The sequence below is a fragment of the Monodon monoceros genome, unplaced genomic scaffold (genome assembly GCF_005190385.1).
Source record: "Monodon monoceros isolate NGI ecotype Baffin Bay Population unplaced genomic scaffold, NGI_Narwhal_1 Super_Scaffold_4, whole genome shotgun sequence".
Lineage (NCBI taxonomy): Eukaryota > Metazoa > Chordata > Mammalia > Artiodactyla > Monodontidae > Monodon > Monodon monoceros.
The window spans coordinates 56,075,990-56,090,808 of record NW_021703781.1 but is presented as its reverse complement, the minus strand read 5'-3'; positions in this window follow the sequence as shown (position 1 = coordinate 56,090,808).

Here is a 14,819-nt window from a genome sequence, read left to right as displayed (position 1 = left end):
TGCTGAACAAGGCAGAGGAGGCATGACCACTGGGTGTGAGTTGGCAGTGAAAAGTACATAAATGAGGATGTGTTGTTGAATGCATGGCTTGGCAGTACGATTGTGTTGGGTTATGGGGCTGCCAGGGCGGGCATGTGACTGGGTTTCAGCATTTGCAGGTTCACATTGTGTGTGTGTGTATGTTTCTGAAAGGGAGGTGGGGGTCCAGGGGAGAGGTAGATTGCTAAGCCTGGACTCTGCCCTGCTAGGCCTGGACTCTGCCCTGGGGGAAATGAATGGGCCAGAGAGACAGGGGAACCCACTTTTTGAACTCAGGAAACCTGGTGGCCAGTGACTTCCTCTGAAGCCCCAGCTCTGGCTCCTCCCTGTTTGCCCCAGTGGCCCCTCTGGGGAAGGCCCTTGTTCAGGAGGAATTGCTGGGGTGGGGGAAGTAAACCCTTCAAAGCCCTCATGTCCTCTGTTTCTGGGTGCAGGGGAGGGCCCAGTCCCAGGCCCAGCATGATGCTGAAAAACTTGTTTCAGCCCAACTGTGTATGCCAGCGGGGCCCCACTGCAGAGGTCCAGGCCTTGACCCCCAGGCCCCTAGCTCATCCTGAACCCAGCTCCTTCCCCATGTTTCCTAACCCAGTCCAATCCAGCCTGGTTTCTAGCCTCTTTCTTAGGACTGCTAGTCTAGTCCAGCACAATCTCCAGCCCCTTTTATACCAGTAGCCCAGTCCAACCTAACCTCTAACCCCTTTCCTAAAGGTAAGAGGCCAGCGCAGCAAGCCCAGCCCAGTTCAGTCTGACCTTAAGCCCCTTCCCCTAAGGTGGAAAGTTTGAAGCTGCCCTCTCAGAGCTTCCCCCCAATCCCTTTTTTCACAAAGTAGGGTCTCATTTTGGGGATTGGTAGAAGTAGAGGTGAGAGTACAGGATTAGGAGCTACAGTTAGGATGAAGAAGGAAAGGGCAGGGAAGACTGGGAGATGAGGGGCAGGGGGTGCTTAGGATGGCCCAGGTGTGTCCTGGGCCAGGCTGAAAAGAGGGAATGTGTAAAAAGGTGTGAGTCAGCGGCCCCGTAGTTCCAAACGGAATTTTTTTTTAATTAATTAATTTATTTTTGGCTGCGTTGGGTCTTCGTTGCTGTGTGCGGGCTTTCTCTAGTTGTGGTGAGCGGGGGCTACTCTTGGTTGTGGTGCGCGGGCTTCTCATTGCAGTGGCTTCTCTTGTTGCGGAGCATGGGCTCTCGGCGCACCTGCTTCAGTAGTTGTGGCTCGTGGGCTCTAAAGTGCAGGCTCAGTAGTTGTAGCACACGGGCTTAGTTGCTCCGCGGCATGTGGGATCTTCCTGAACCAGGGCTCGAACCCATGTCCCCTGCATTCGCAGGCAGATTCTTAACCATTGCGTCACCAGGGAAGTCCCCAAACTGAAGTTTGAAGATGGTGGTTTTGACCTCCACTGGACCCAGCTCTCCAGTACCCAGAATGCTTACAACACTCTACCATGTGGCCACAGTCCCATTCTCTCAGGACGTACCTCTTAGGCTTCTTTCCACTCCATCCGGAGGTCTTCAATGAAGAGCAGGAAATGAACGACAGACTACACACCCTGTAGTTCTTAGCCTAGGGAATGGGGGGAGCTGAATGGTAATGGAAGCTGACCCACCTCCAGGTTCCTACTCCACCAATTCCAGGATGCTTTTCCTGAAGTAGCTAAACCCTGGATTACTCCTCTCCCTGCTGCCCCACCTCTGTGCCACCAGCTCACCTCTCCAGGAGGAGAACCTAGAGAAAAGTCCCAGAGAGGGTTGGGAAGGAAGAAACTTTTCCCCCTCTCCCCCAAACAAATAAGGCTACCTGGAGAAAGTAGGCATAATTTCTCTCCCTTGCCGTTAATGGATGTCAGGTGCACAGAATTAGATTAATCATACCCTTGTTTCATGGCACACTCTTTTCATTGCCCTGTGCACAGGACACATTTATTTAATTATAGTACTGTCATAGAACTTATCACATGAAAGCTAGGACCTTGGCAATAGCTGAAATGCATCCTCCTCCTGAGGTATCCACCATTCTCTTTTCCTTTTTATAAATTTATCTTAGCTTTATGTATTTCCATTTTTTTTTTTTTAGTTTTTTTTAACCTTATTATAGAGGAATACTGCTGTATGTAGTTTTTGGCTGCTTATTTTTACTTAATATTACTAAGATTCATATTGCTGCAGTTCATGCATTTTGAGGGCTGTGTAGTATTCCACTATGTGACTATACCACAGTTCTTCATTCTCCTGTCACTGGACATCTGGGTTGTTTCTATCATGGTTTCTGCTCTTATGAAGAGCCTTCCTATGAACATTTTTATTCCTTTCTCCTATTTTATGTGTGCAGAGTTTTTCTTGGTTTTATATTTCGGTGTGATCTCTGCAAACTCATGTTCCCACCTCTGAAGCCCAGGTCTGAGTACGTTTACTATGGCAGAGGATCTAGGGTTAACTTGAATTAAAGTTCAAACATTTATTGGGAATTCCCTGGCGGTCCAATGGTTAGGACTCGGCACTTTCGCTGTGAAGGGTCCAGGTTCTATCCCTGATCGGGGAAACTAAGATCCCGCAAGCCACGTAGCCAAAAAAAAAAAAAAAAAAAAAAATCCAAACATTCATTGAGTACCTGCTATATAAAGTACTCTGTCCATTCATTCATTCAGCCAGTCAAGCTACATTTAGTGAGCATCTACAACATGCCAGGAATTGGAGATGGAACAGTAGATAAGAAAACATGACTTATAGAGTTGGGTAGGGAAATAGATGTTAAACAAACAGTTACATATATATGCAATTACAATTTATATATAACTGAATAGTGCAGGTTAGATATATAATAGAGACCTATTTTTTTTTTTTTTTTTTTGGCTGTGCCACACAGCATGCGGGGATCTTGGTTCCCCAACCAGGGATCAAACCCATGCCCTCTGCAATGGAAGCGCAGAGTCTTAACCACTGGACTGCCAGGGAAGTCCCAGAGAGAGACCTAATTTAAACTGGTGTGTTAAAGAAGGCCTCTCTAAGGGAGTGATGTATCAGCTGAGACTTGAAGGATTAGGAGGACTCCACCAGGTAATGTGCATGGGGAGGGGGATTTCATGGGGAGGAAATAGGTCCTGATGCTGGGAAGTGCTTAGTGGGTTGGAAGAATAGAACACCAGTGGGTTCTGGGCCTGGTGAGCAAGGGAAAGTGGTGGCAGGAGAGAGGCTGAGGCCAGATGGGACAATGCCATGGTGTCAATAACGATGATGACAATCTCAGTTAACATTCATTCTGCACCAGGTACTGTGAGAAATGCTTTATATCAATTATTATCTCATCAAAAGCTGAGCACAGCTCTGTGTTGTGGGTACTGTTATTATCTCCCATTAATATGAAGAAACTAAGTGCCAGAGAGGCCAAGCAACTTGCCTAAGATCACAAAGATAGCAAGGAGTTTGAATTTCATCCAAATGTAATGGACTGTCACTGCAGGGTCTAAGGCGGTCATGGTTAAGACCTGGTCCCTGCCCTCCTGAAACTCCCCAAACGGGAAAGTCAGACATAGCCACATGTTGAGTAAAAGCACACATCAGGGAGCAGGATTAGAAACCTGCGAAGTGCTTTAGACTTACAGGGAGAGAAATTCGTTTTGACCAAAGTGATCTGGGAACACTTCTTGCTGAAGGTGAAATTGGTTGTGATTGTGGAATGGAGGTGGACCTGTGACAGGTAATTTTGTCAAGGATCGACAGACATTCTAAGTAGAGGGATAGCTTTAGGAAAGGTACTGAAATGGGATGGTCAAGGGAAGGAATGGTGAGTACTTTGCTGGATAGGAGAGAAGGAATCAGCAAAACTGCCCTCCATAGTCTTTCTAGATTGTAGAGAGTTTTGAATGACAAGCTGAGAAGTTTGTTTATTTTATTTTTTTTGGCCGCACTGCGTGGCTTGTGGGATCTTAGTTCCCCGACCAGGGATCAAACCCAGGCCCTCTGCAGTGCAAGCTTGGAGTCGTAACCACTAGACGGCCAGGGAATTCCCAAGCTGATAAGTTTAGACTCAATTTTATAGGGAGTGGGAAGCCACCAACTGTTTTTGAACAGAGAAGTGACCTAGTTAGATACTTCTTTTAAAGTGAGATTGGTTTAGTGTGGTGTATAGAACTAGAGAAGGGGGACCAAGTACGGGGCCGAGAAGCCCATGCTACTAGCAACTTAAAAAACCAAAACAAAAAGATCCTATCTTATCATAAAATAAATTGTATAAGATTGAAGAATTAAATGTAAGCAAATAAAATTAGATGAAAATAAGATGAAATACTATTCATCACCTTTCTAGAAGTATGTGTGGATAGGATAAACTTGTAAGATTTTAAATACCATAGAAGAAATCAGAAAGGAAAAGAGTGAATAATAAAAAAAAAAAAAAAACCCGAAAAGAGTGATCAATTTTGCTACATATAGACTGAATTTATAACTTTGGTATATGTGTGTGTAAATAAAAAAGTAGATCCTGACTCTCTACCCCTTATACCAGCCACAAGAAAAAAAAAAAAAGCAGGTGTGCTGGGAAATATATTTGTAACAAATATGATGAGTTACAATCTTTCTGTACAATTAATTAATGCAAAATAAGTTTAATAAAGAGGCTCCTCACTAGATAAAAGGATAAAGGACAATTTCAGAGGAGGAAGCACTAAGACTAAAACACATAGAAATATAGTAATCGAATGTATATTTAAATAATATGGCTCTTGGGCTTGCCTGGTGGCACAATGGTTAAGAATCCGCCTGCCAATGCAGGGGACACGGGTTCGAGCCCAGGTCCGGGAAGATACCACAAGCCGTGGAGCAACTAAGCCCATGTGCCACAACTACTGAGCCTGTGCTCTAGAACCCACGAGCCACAACTACTGAAGCCTGTGCATCTAGAGCCTGTGCTCCGTAACAAGAGCAGCCACTGCAATGAGAAGCCCAAGCACCGCAACAAAGAGTAGCCCCTGCTCACTGCAACTAGAGAAAGCCCGCACAGCAACGAAGACCCAATGCAGCCAAAAATAAAATAAATTTTAAAAAAATTAAAAAATAATAATATGGCTCTTTTTTGTCTATTAAAGATTTCTTTTAGTAAATTAAAAAAATATGTAACAGCTTTATTGAGATATAATTTACACACGATACAATTCACCCATTTAAAGTGTACAGTTCAGTGGCTTTTAGTATATTCTTAAGTGTTGTGCAAACATCTCCAAAACCTATTTTAAAACATTTTCATCACTTAGAAAAGAAAACCCATACCCAGCAGCAGTCATGCAACATTTTCCCCCACTATCCCAGCCCCAGGCAACTACTAATCTACTTTGTCTTTTTTTTTTTTAATGTTTATTTATTTATTTATTTGGTTGCGCTGGGTCTTAGTTGAGGCTTGCAGGCTTCTTAGTTGTGGCATGTGAACTCTTACTTGCGGCATGCATGTGGGATCTAGTTCCCTGACCGGGGATCAAACCCTGGCTCACTGCATTGGGAGTGTGGAGTTTTAACCACTGCACCACTACTTTATATCTTTATTAATTTGCCTATTTTAGACATGTCATATAAATGGATTCATACAATATATGGTCTTTTGTGCCTCGCTTCGATCACTTAGCAGCATATTTTCAAGTTTCATCCATGTCGCCCCATGTATCAGTATTTCATTTCTTTTTATTGCCAAGTATAATTTTCCATTGTATGAATATACTACATCTTATTTAGCCATTCATCAGTCGAGGGACATTTGGATTGTTTCTACTTTCTGTCTGCTATGAATAATGCTGCTATGAACATTTGGGTACACATATTTGATTAGATACATATTTTGATTTCTCTTGGGTATATACCTTAATTGTACAAAAAGATTGTAACTCATCATATTTACGCAAATGTATTTCCCAGCACACCTGCATTTTTTTTTTGGCGGGTGTAGGGGGTAGGGAGTCAGGATCTACCTTTTTATTTACACAGACATATACCAAAGTTATAAATTTAGTCTATATGTGGTTAACTTGATCACTCTTCATTTTTTTTCTTTTTTTATTGTTCACTCTTTTCCTTTCTGATTTCTTCTATGGTATTTAAAATCTTACAAGTGGAATTGCTGGGTCATATGGTAACTCTATGTTTAACCTTTTGAGCAACTGCCAGACTGTTTTCCAAAGTGACTGCACCACTTCACAGTCCCATGAGCAATATATGAAGGTTCTAATTTCTCTATATCCTCCCCAACACTTGTTATCATCTGTTTTTTTTTTTATCATAGCCATCTTAGAGTGTGCAAAGTAGTATCTCATCATGGTTTTGATCTACATTTCCCTGATGACTAATGACATTGAGCAACTTTTTTCTTTTAATTAATTAATTAATTTTTATTTTTGGCTGCATTGGGTCTTCATTGCTGTACGAGGGCTTTCTCTAGTTGCGGCGATCAGGAGCTACTCTTTGTTGTGGTGTGCAGGCCTCTCATTGCGGTGGTTTCTCTTGTTGTGGAGCATGGGCTCTAGGCGTGCGGGCTCAGTAGTTGTGGCTCGCAGGCTCTAGAGTGCAGGCTCAGTAGTTGTGGCACACGGACTTAGCTGCTCTGCGGCATGTGGGATCTTCCTGGACCAGAGCTTGAACCCATGTCCCCTGCATTGGCAGGTGGATTCTTAACCACTGCGCCACCAGGGAAGTCCCCACTGAGCATCTTTTATTAGCCATTCGTATACCTTCTTTGGAAAAATGTCTCTGCAGATCCTTTGTCCATTTTTTAATTGTCTTTTTATTGTTTTGTTTTTTTTTTTGAGGTATAGTTAATGTACAATGTTGTGTTTCAAGTGTACAACAAAGTGATTCAATTATATATTTTTTCTTTTTCATATTTTTTATTGTGTTTTAAGAGTTATTTATACATTGTAGATGCAAGTCTTTTATCAGATGTATGGTTTGCAAATGTTTTCTCCCATTCTGTGTGTTGTCTTTTTGCTTTTATGAGAGTGTCTTTTTTTTTTTTTTTTTGCGGTATGCAGGCCTCTCACTGTTGTGGCCTCTCCCGTTGTGGAGCACAGGCTCTGGACGCGCAGGCTCAGCGGCCATGGCTCACGGGCCTAGCCGCTCCGCGGCATGTGGGATCTTCTCGGACCAGGGCACGAACCCGTGTCCCCTGCATCGGCAGGCGGACTCTCAACCACTGCGCCAGCAGGGAAGCCCAAGAGTGTCTTTTGACGCACAAAAGTTTTAAACTTTGATGAAGTCCAAATTATCTATTTTTTCTTTTGTTGCTTATGCTTTTGGTGCGCTTGGTAAACTATGCTTTGAAGTGTAACATACAGAAAAGTACACATATCATAGAAATACAACTTGACGAATTTTCTCCAACTGAACACACAAACTGAACCAGCACTGAGATCAAGAAGTAGAACATTACCAGCACCCTGAAGTCTTCCTCATGACCCTTCCCAATAATTTTTCCCCTGCAAGGGTAAGCACTGTCCTAATTTTTAACACCATGATTGATTTTGCCTGGTTTTTGAAGTATGTAAATAAAATCATACTAAAGCGGCAAAGATTTTCAATGATCCTACTCAATGCTGAAAAGGATGTGAAGAGACTAGAATCTCATACACTTTAAGTAAACTAATCTTTCAGAAAAGCAACTTGTATTAAGGTGCACAACATTTGACCCACTAATTTCATTTCTGGGAATCACAGCATTACTTATAATACAGAAAATTTGGAAACTCCTGAAAGTGATGGATAGGAGAATGGCTTCGTTGACTATGGGACATTCTAAGAATGGAATGCTATACGGCCATCAAAATATTTACCAGGCTTCCCTGGTGGCTCAGTGGTTGAGAGTCCGCCTGCCAATGCAGGGGACGCGGGTTCGTGCGGAGCCCTGAGCGGCTGGGCCCATGAGCCATGGCCACTGGGCCTGCGTGTCCGGAGCCTGTGCTCCGCAATGGGAGAGGCCACAACAGTGAGAGGCCCGCGTACTGTGAGAAAAAAAGAAAAAAAAAAAAAGATATTTACCAAGAGGTTAAAAGAATGTGAAAAATACACTTACGATCAATGTTAACTGAAAAAGCAGGATGATAAATTATCATACAAAATGTCTGCAATTATGTAAAAGGTCTATGCCTGGGGAAAAAGTATCAATACATGGGAAGAAAGTACAATGGTGGGAATAAGATGATTGGATTCTGGGTGGATTTTTCTTCTCTTTGCCATTTTTCAAACTTCCTTTAATGTACTCACACTACCTTTATAACAACCAATACTAACCATAAGAGAGACAAAATCCTGGTGGGAAGTAATAAAGACCTGAATTAGGGTGTTTGTGGTGGGCCTGGGGAGAGAAGCAGGAGTATAGATACAATTTGGCAGTTTATTGAATATGGGGAGTGAGTAGGTGGGAAGGATGGAAGGCAATGTTAAGGTTTGGAGGAACTGGGAGGACACTGGTGCCATGAACTAAAATAGGGACTCCTGAAGTAATTGCCGCACAGTGGTCCAGAGCACGGGCTCTTGCTAGAGACACACCTTTTTTGAATCCTGGCCCAACCACTTATAGGTGGATAACACTGAACAAGTTATTTAACCTCCTTGAACTTGTTTCCTCATCTCTACAATGGGGATAATAATAGCACCTGTCTTAGGGGATTGTTAGGAGGATGAAATGGTATAGAGAGTTTAGAGAATGCCTGGCACAGAGTAAGCTTTCAGTAAAGATTAACTATTGTGATATGCCAAGAGGCCCTGGGAGGTTGGCGGGGGGTGGGGGGGAGGGGGGCAGGGCTAAGATGTCTCACTCCCCAGCCACCTGTTAGACCAGAAACAGTCCTTCCATCTCCCCTTTCCCAGCTTGCTCACTGCCAGGAGGTCACCCCAGGAGATGCTTCAAAGCCCACCAGGGTGGGAGTGACCGGGGCTGTGAAGTAGGATGTGTGGGAGGACTGGTTTGGAGGAATGGAAGGACTGGTTTGGAGGAACGGGAGGGTTAAGAGCTAGGAAACTGCAAATTAAGTAGGCCAGTCTAGCGCAAAGCAGAGAGGCTCTGGAGTACCCCACTGGAGCCTTCCTGTCCCATATCAGTATATCATGATGCTTTCTGGATAGTATAAGGAGGGTCATGGCTAATTGGGTCCCTTCTGTCTCACCACTCTGCCTCTGCTCCCACTTAGACCTAGACTTGTGAGAGCAAGGTCTCTTGGCCTCTAAAAAACAAGGACAGCCAGTGGGACATCTTGAAGAAGATAAGGCGAGCTCCATGTGTCAGTTTGTCTTCCAGAGGCCACCCTGCCACCACCCCTCCCTGCCCTGCACACACGGGCAGGAGGTAAGACGTGTGAGTAGCTACCTGGATGTCTGGTAGAAGCCTAAGACCACATTCCCTCCAGGCCCCTCCCAGGTCTTGAAATATGAGGCTGGCTACATAACTGTACCTGCTGCTTGCCTTCATCTTCGGTCTGGTGCTCTTTCTGTCTGGCTTCAGCCTGTAAGGCTGCCTGTGTGAGTTCTGCAGGGGCTATTCATTTTATCACTCCAGTTCCCAGCACCACCTATCTGCCTGCTTCCCGCTGGGTGTGACCACGCTCCTCTTGTTTGTTGCCCTTCCCCTACCCAGTGTGCATGCCTCATGTCTGAAAGCTAGTCACTCAGGCCAGGAGCCACCTCTGGTCTCCTCAGGAAGATCCTATCCTAACGTGTAACCCCTCCCCACCTTATGTAACTTGCTCCCCACTCTGACTTTCTGGGCCCCATCCCTCCAAGAACCATCCCCTTTCATTACCCAGAACTCCCCAAACCCAACCCCTGCCTATACCCTGGTTCCTCTCATCTGCCTCTGATCCCTCTTCCATTTTTCTCTCTCCTCCCTGACCCCTCACCTCCATCCATCTTCTCCTAATTTCTACACCCCCACCTGTCCTCTACTGACTCTCAACCTTTCTGCACATTCTGACCTGGCCTTGAGTTCTTTCCCACTCTCCCCCCTGCCTTTTCTCCCCAGGGGCTGGAACATCTGTAGCTTCATAAGCAATAAGCAGCTGTATGAGGCCATTTCCTACAGCAGCTACTCCGTTGGAAATAACATGTACAACCTTCACTCTTTCCTTAAGTCCATCCTTCAGGCACAGACGGGACTTAACCCTCCCTCCACCCCTGGGAATTTCTCTCTGAGTCCCAGACTCAGATCCTACCCCCACTCCAGAATCCCAGCCTCCCAGAGAGCCTGAGCCACACCCATGGGAGTGTCAGATTCCAGGCCTTACAGTCACAGATGTGAGACATCAGTCTACCCAATCTCATTTCTCTGTCCCTTCTCCCTAGGATTTCTGGGCAGGAAACCCCCTTCCCCTCAAATTTTAACTTACTCCTAGTGTCCTGACCCTGCTCCCTCTACCTCCCAGGACATGGATGTAAACACTATCTATGGATAGGAGACCATCAGAAAAATCCAGTCCAACCTGCTGGGTGAGGTGGAAGCAGCCTGCAGTGGGACTAGGAGGGACTGGGAACTCTGGTGGCTCATTATCATCCTGTCTCCCCCAGATTTCAGGCCCTTGCTGGGGATCAACATGTGGATCACCCTCCGTGGGTATCTCCATTATGTTTTTTTCAACACCACCAGGCAATTCTCCAGTACCAGCTGGGTGTCCTGCAATTCAACTCAATTCTGACACTATCTACCTGGAGAATAGCATCAGATCCTATGGGTTAAGGGCTTGGTCCCACAAGACTGCCCCCTACTCCAGATGCCAATCGTAAGTCCAGGTTGTTACCTGTGCTTCTGACCGACTGGCTAATTAATTGGACGTTCCCATGCCACCCCTCCCTGGTTTGATTAATTTGCTAGAGCAGCTCAGGGAACTTAGGAAACCAGTTTACTTACTAGATTACCAGTTTATTACAAAGGATATTAAGGGATATGAATGAACAGCCAGGTGAAGAGATACATAGGTAGAGGTCCGGGAGGGCCCTGAACACAGGAGCTTCTCTCCCTGGGGAGTTTGGAGCACACCACCTTCTGCCCGGTGGATTCGTTCTGGTTCACCAGCCTGGAAGCTCTCTGAATCCAGTCCTTTGGGGTTTTTATGGAGACCGCATTACATAGACATGATTGATTAAATCATTGACTATTGGTGATGGATTCAACCTTCAGTCCCTCTCCCTTCCCTGGAGGTCAGGTGGTGAACTGAAAGTTCCAACCCTCTGATCACTAGGTTGGTTCCCCTGGCAACCAGCCCCAACCTTAGGTACTTTCCAAAAGTCACTTCATTAACATAAACTCTGGTGTAGTTGAACGGGTTTATTTGTTATGAATATCAAGACATGTTTCTCAAGACACATTTATCAATTATGAAGCTCCAAGAGTTTTAGGAGCTCTGTGCCAGAAATGGAGACGAAGACCAATTACATATTTCTTATTATATATCACAGCATCAAAAGCCCATGCTGGAATCCTTTTCTGAGCAGATTGAGAGTGAGAGGGATGGGTTGGGGGGGGCGCTGTGGGCGGGCAGCCCAGCCCAGGCTCAGGTAGAAGCAGGCCCACAGTGACAGCAGTCAAGACCTCCTAGCTGGATGAACAAATGCTTGGGAGGAAGGCACAACTATTAGGTTTGAATCTTGCTTCCACCTCTATGGAGCCGCACCATAGACACGTTTAACTTAGGACCAGTATAGCCGTCTGCACTCAGCAAAGAGCAACTCCATTTTAAACAACTGGCAGGGTGAGAAGGGAGATGGCATCTCAGTTACACTAAGTGTGAGTTCAATGATTCAAGCATTTTTCATGCAACATGGACCCTAAAAGCAAGCCAGCTGCCAAATCTGGTGCTCAACCACTGAAACAATTGGTTCCCAACTGGCTGAGCTGGACTTATTGAGAGGTCAGCTCTACCTTATTTTATGGATGATTTAAGGAGTTATCATGTTTTGACTATATGATTCAATTTTTGACCTATGTGTTTACTTTAAAATCTAATCTCTTTGTATGATATAATTCTATTGTACTTACTTTGTGACCCTTTCTCCGTCATTTATCCTCTGATCCTCAGTTTCCTTAAGATCAGAGAAACTGATCTTAAGAGATTCCTAAGGTTCCTAACTATTAGTGCCCTCCAAATGACATGTATAGAATATACAAGTAAGTTCTTCCACAGTCATTCTCTCTTTTAATCCTCAAAACTGTTCTATCATGTAGATACTGTTCCTTTTCCTCTTTTATGGCTGAGGAAATTGAGGTTCAAAGAGGTTAAGAAAGTTATTCAAGGTTACACAGACAATAGGTGGTAAAGGCAGGATTAAATCCTTGTGAGTTCTTATCCAGTGTGTCTCCAGGTACCCTTCTAACACTTGGGAGGAATGCCCCAGATCGATGGGCAGGCAGGCCCTCTTGAAGGGTTGGGGCTAATTAAAATAGAAGGATGTTTTAATTAATTAATTTATTTATTTATTTTTGCGGTACGCGGGCCTCTCACAGTTGTGGCCTCTCCCGTTGCGGAGCACAGGCTCCGGACCCGCAGGCTCAGCAGCCATGGCTCACGGGCCCAGCCACTCAGCGGCATGTGGGATCTTCCCGGACCGGGGCACGAACCCGTGTCCCCTGCATCGGCAGGCGGACTCTCAACCACTGCGTCACCAGGGAAGCCCCGGATGTTTTATTTTTACACGTACCTCCTTTGCCTTATAAGTTTCAGTGCTCTTGGTCCTTTGTTCATATGCCTAAGTACTAAGTTAAACTCCCACTGCTAGGGTAGTCCACTCATGCCTGGGGGTCCTATCCTTGAGCTGAGAGAGGTTCCCCAGGTCCACATGGGAAGGGGAAAGGTGCTGGCCTAAAGCCTGTAGGCCTGTCTCCTTTCTAGTCCCACCTCTCTCACCTGCTGGCCAAGGATCCAGCTTGCCTGTTTGCAGCTTAGTTTTCTCTGTAATATGGGCATCATAACTGCTGTTCTGTGGGCTTCAGAGGGTAGGAGGATCAGATGAAGTAGATGACAGGGAGTTACTTTTTTGTCTTTAATTTTTGGCTGCACGCGGGCTTTCTCTAGTTGCGGCGAGCAAGGGCTACTCTTCGTTGTGGTGCGTGGGCCTCTCACTGAGGTGGCTTCTCTTGTTGCGAAGAACGGGCTCTAGGCACACAGCCTTCAGTAGTTGCGGCGTATGGGCTCAGTAGTTCTGGCTCTCAGGCTCTAGAGCACAGGCTCAGTAGTTGTGGCACAAGGGCTTAGTTGCTCCGCGGCACGTGGGATCTTCCCGGACCAGGGATCGAACCCATGTCCCCTGCATTGGCAGGCGTATTCTTAACCACTGCGCCACCAGGGAAGTCCAGGGGGTACTTTGAGGTGTGAAATGCTCTTCCAGTGTGTGTGTGTGTGTGTGTGTGTGTGTGTGTGTGTGTGTGTGTGTGTTGGGGAGGGGTGGGTGGAAGTTATCCAAGGCGTGGCCTGGCAGAGCAGTTTCTTCCCAGGCTAAGGTCAAAGCCAGGTCCTCTTCCCACTATCGACACCAGAGCCTGGGTCCTGTTTGTTGTTTTTGGCTCCTCTCCTAGCAAACAAAGCAGCATTGAAGAAGGTATTGCCAAGCAATGGGGACCTTGCCTCTCAGCTCTCTAGGAAGAGGGGTCAGAGCTCCAGACCCTGGCAGCAGCCTTATATCACCCTGGGCAAGTGCAGGGAGCTCTATCAGCAAGTGCAAGTTCATGGCCCAAGGCTCAACCTCAGCCTTAGCTTGGTGAGGGGCCCTCCCGAGACCTTCAGCTCTTTACTGCTACCCTGAGTTTGACCCAGAAGAGATAGCCTCCACCCAAGATATATACCCCGTCCTTAGGGAGACCTGATGAGGGAGACCCCACCTCATTCTTGGGGTGTGTATTAGCTTTCTAGGGCTGCAGTAACAAATTATCACAAACTTGGTGGCTTTAAACAACAGAAATTTATTCTCTCACAGTTCTGGAGGTCAGAAGTTCAAAACTAAGGTGCTCACAAGGTTGGTTTGTTCTGGAAGCTCTGAGGAGAATCCATCCCATGCCTCTTTCCTAGCTTCTGGGGGCTAGCAGCAATCCTTGGCATTCCTTGGCTTGTAGACCCATCACTCCAATCTCTGCTCTGTCTTCACATGACCTTCTCCTTCTGTGTCTCTGTGTTGTCTCCTTTTCTGTCTTATAAGGATACCCATTCTTGGATTTAGGACCCACCCTAGTCCAGGATGACCTCTTTTTGAGATCCTTACCTTGATTAACTCTGCAAGGACGCTGATTCAAAATCAGGTCATATTCTGTGGTTCTGGGTGGACATATCACTTGGGGGCCATGATTCAGCCCACTACATGTGCCTCCAATTGGATGGAGGAAACCTAAGCCCACTCTTGGGGAGTCATTGACTCTGAGAGGAGAAATCTGTCCCTACTTAAAGAAGCCCCTCTTTTTTTTTGGCCACGCCCTGTGCAGCTTGTGGGATTCTATTTCCCTGACCAGGGATGGAACCTGTGCCCTCAGCAGTGAAAGCACAGAGTCCTAACCACTGGACCGCCAGTGAATTCCCAAAGAAGCCCCTTTATGATGGAGAATTTGATTCCCAGGCTAGTCCCCAAGAGCCTTTAAATTGAGACAGGCACACAAATGTTGGTGGCGGGGAAGGGTCAGCATTGGCAGAATCCAGACCACTGTTCTCTATAGAACAATGGGAGGGTGTTGTGTCTGTCGTGTGAGGATTTGGAAGGGGACCAAGGGGGAGTTTCCGCCTCCACGAGGCCAGTGAGGCAAGCCAGACACATGGCCTTAGTCTTTGCCCTCCCCCTTTTTC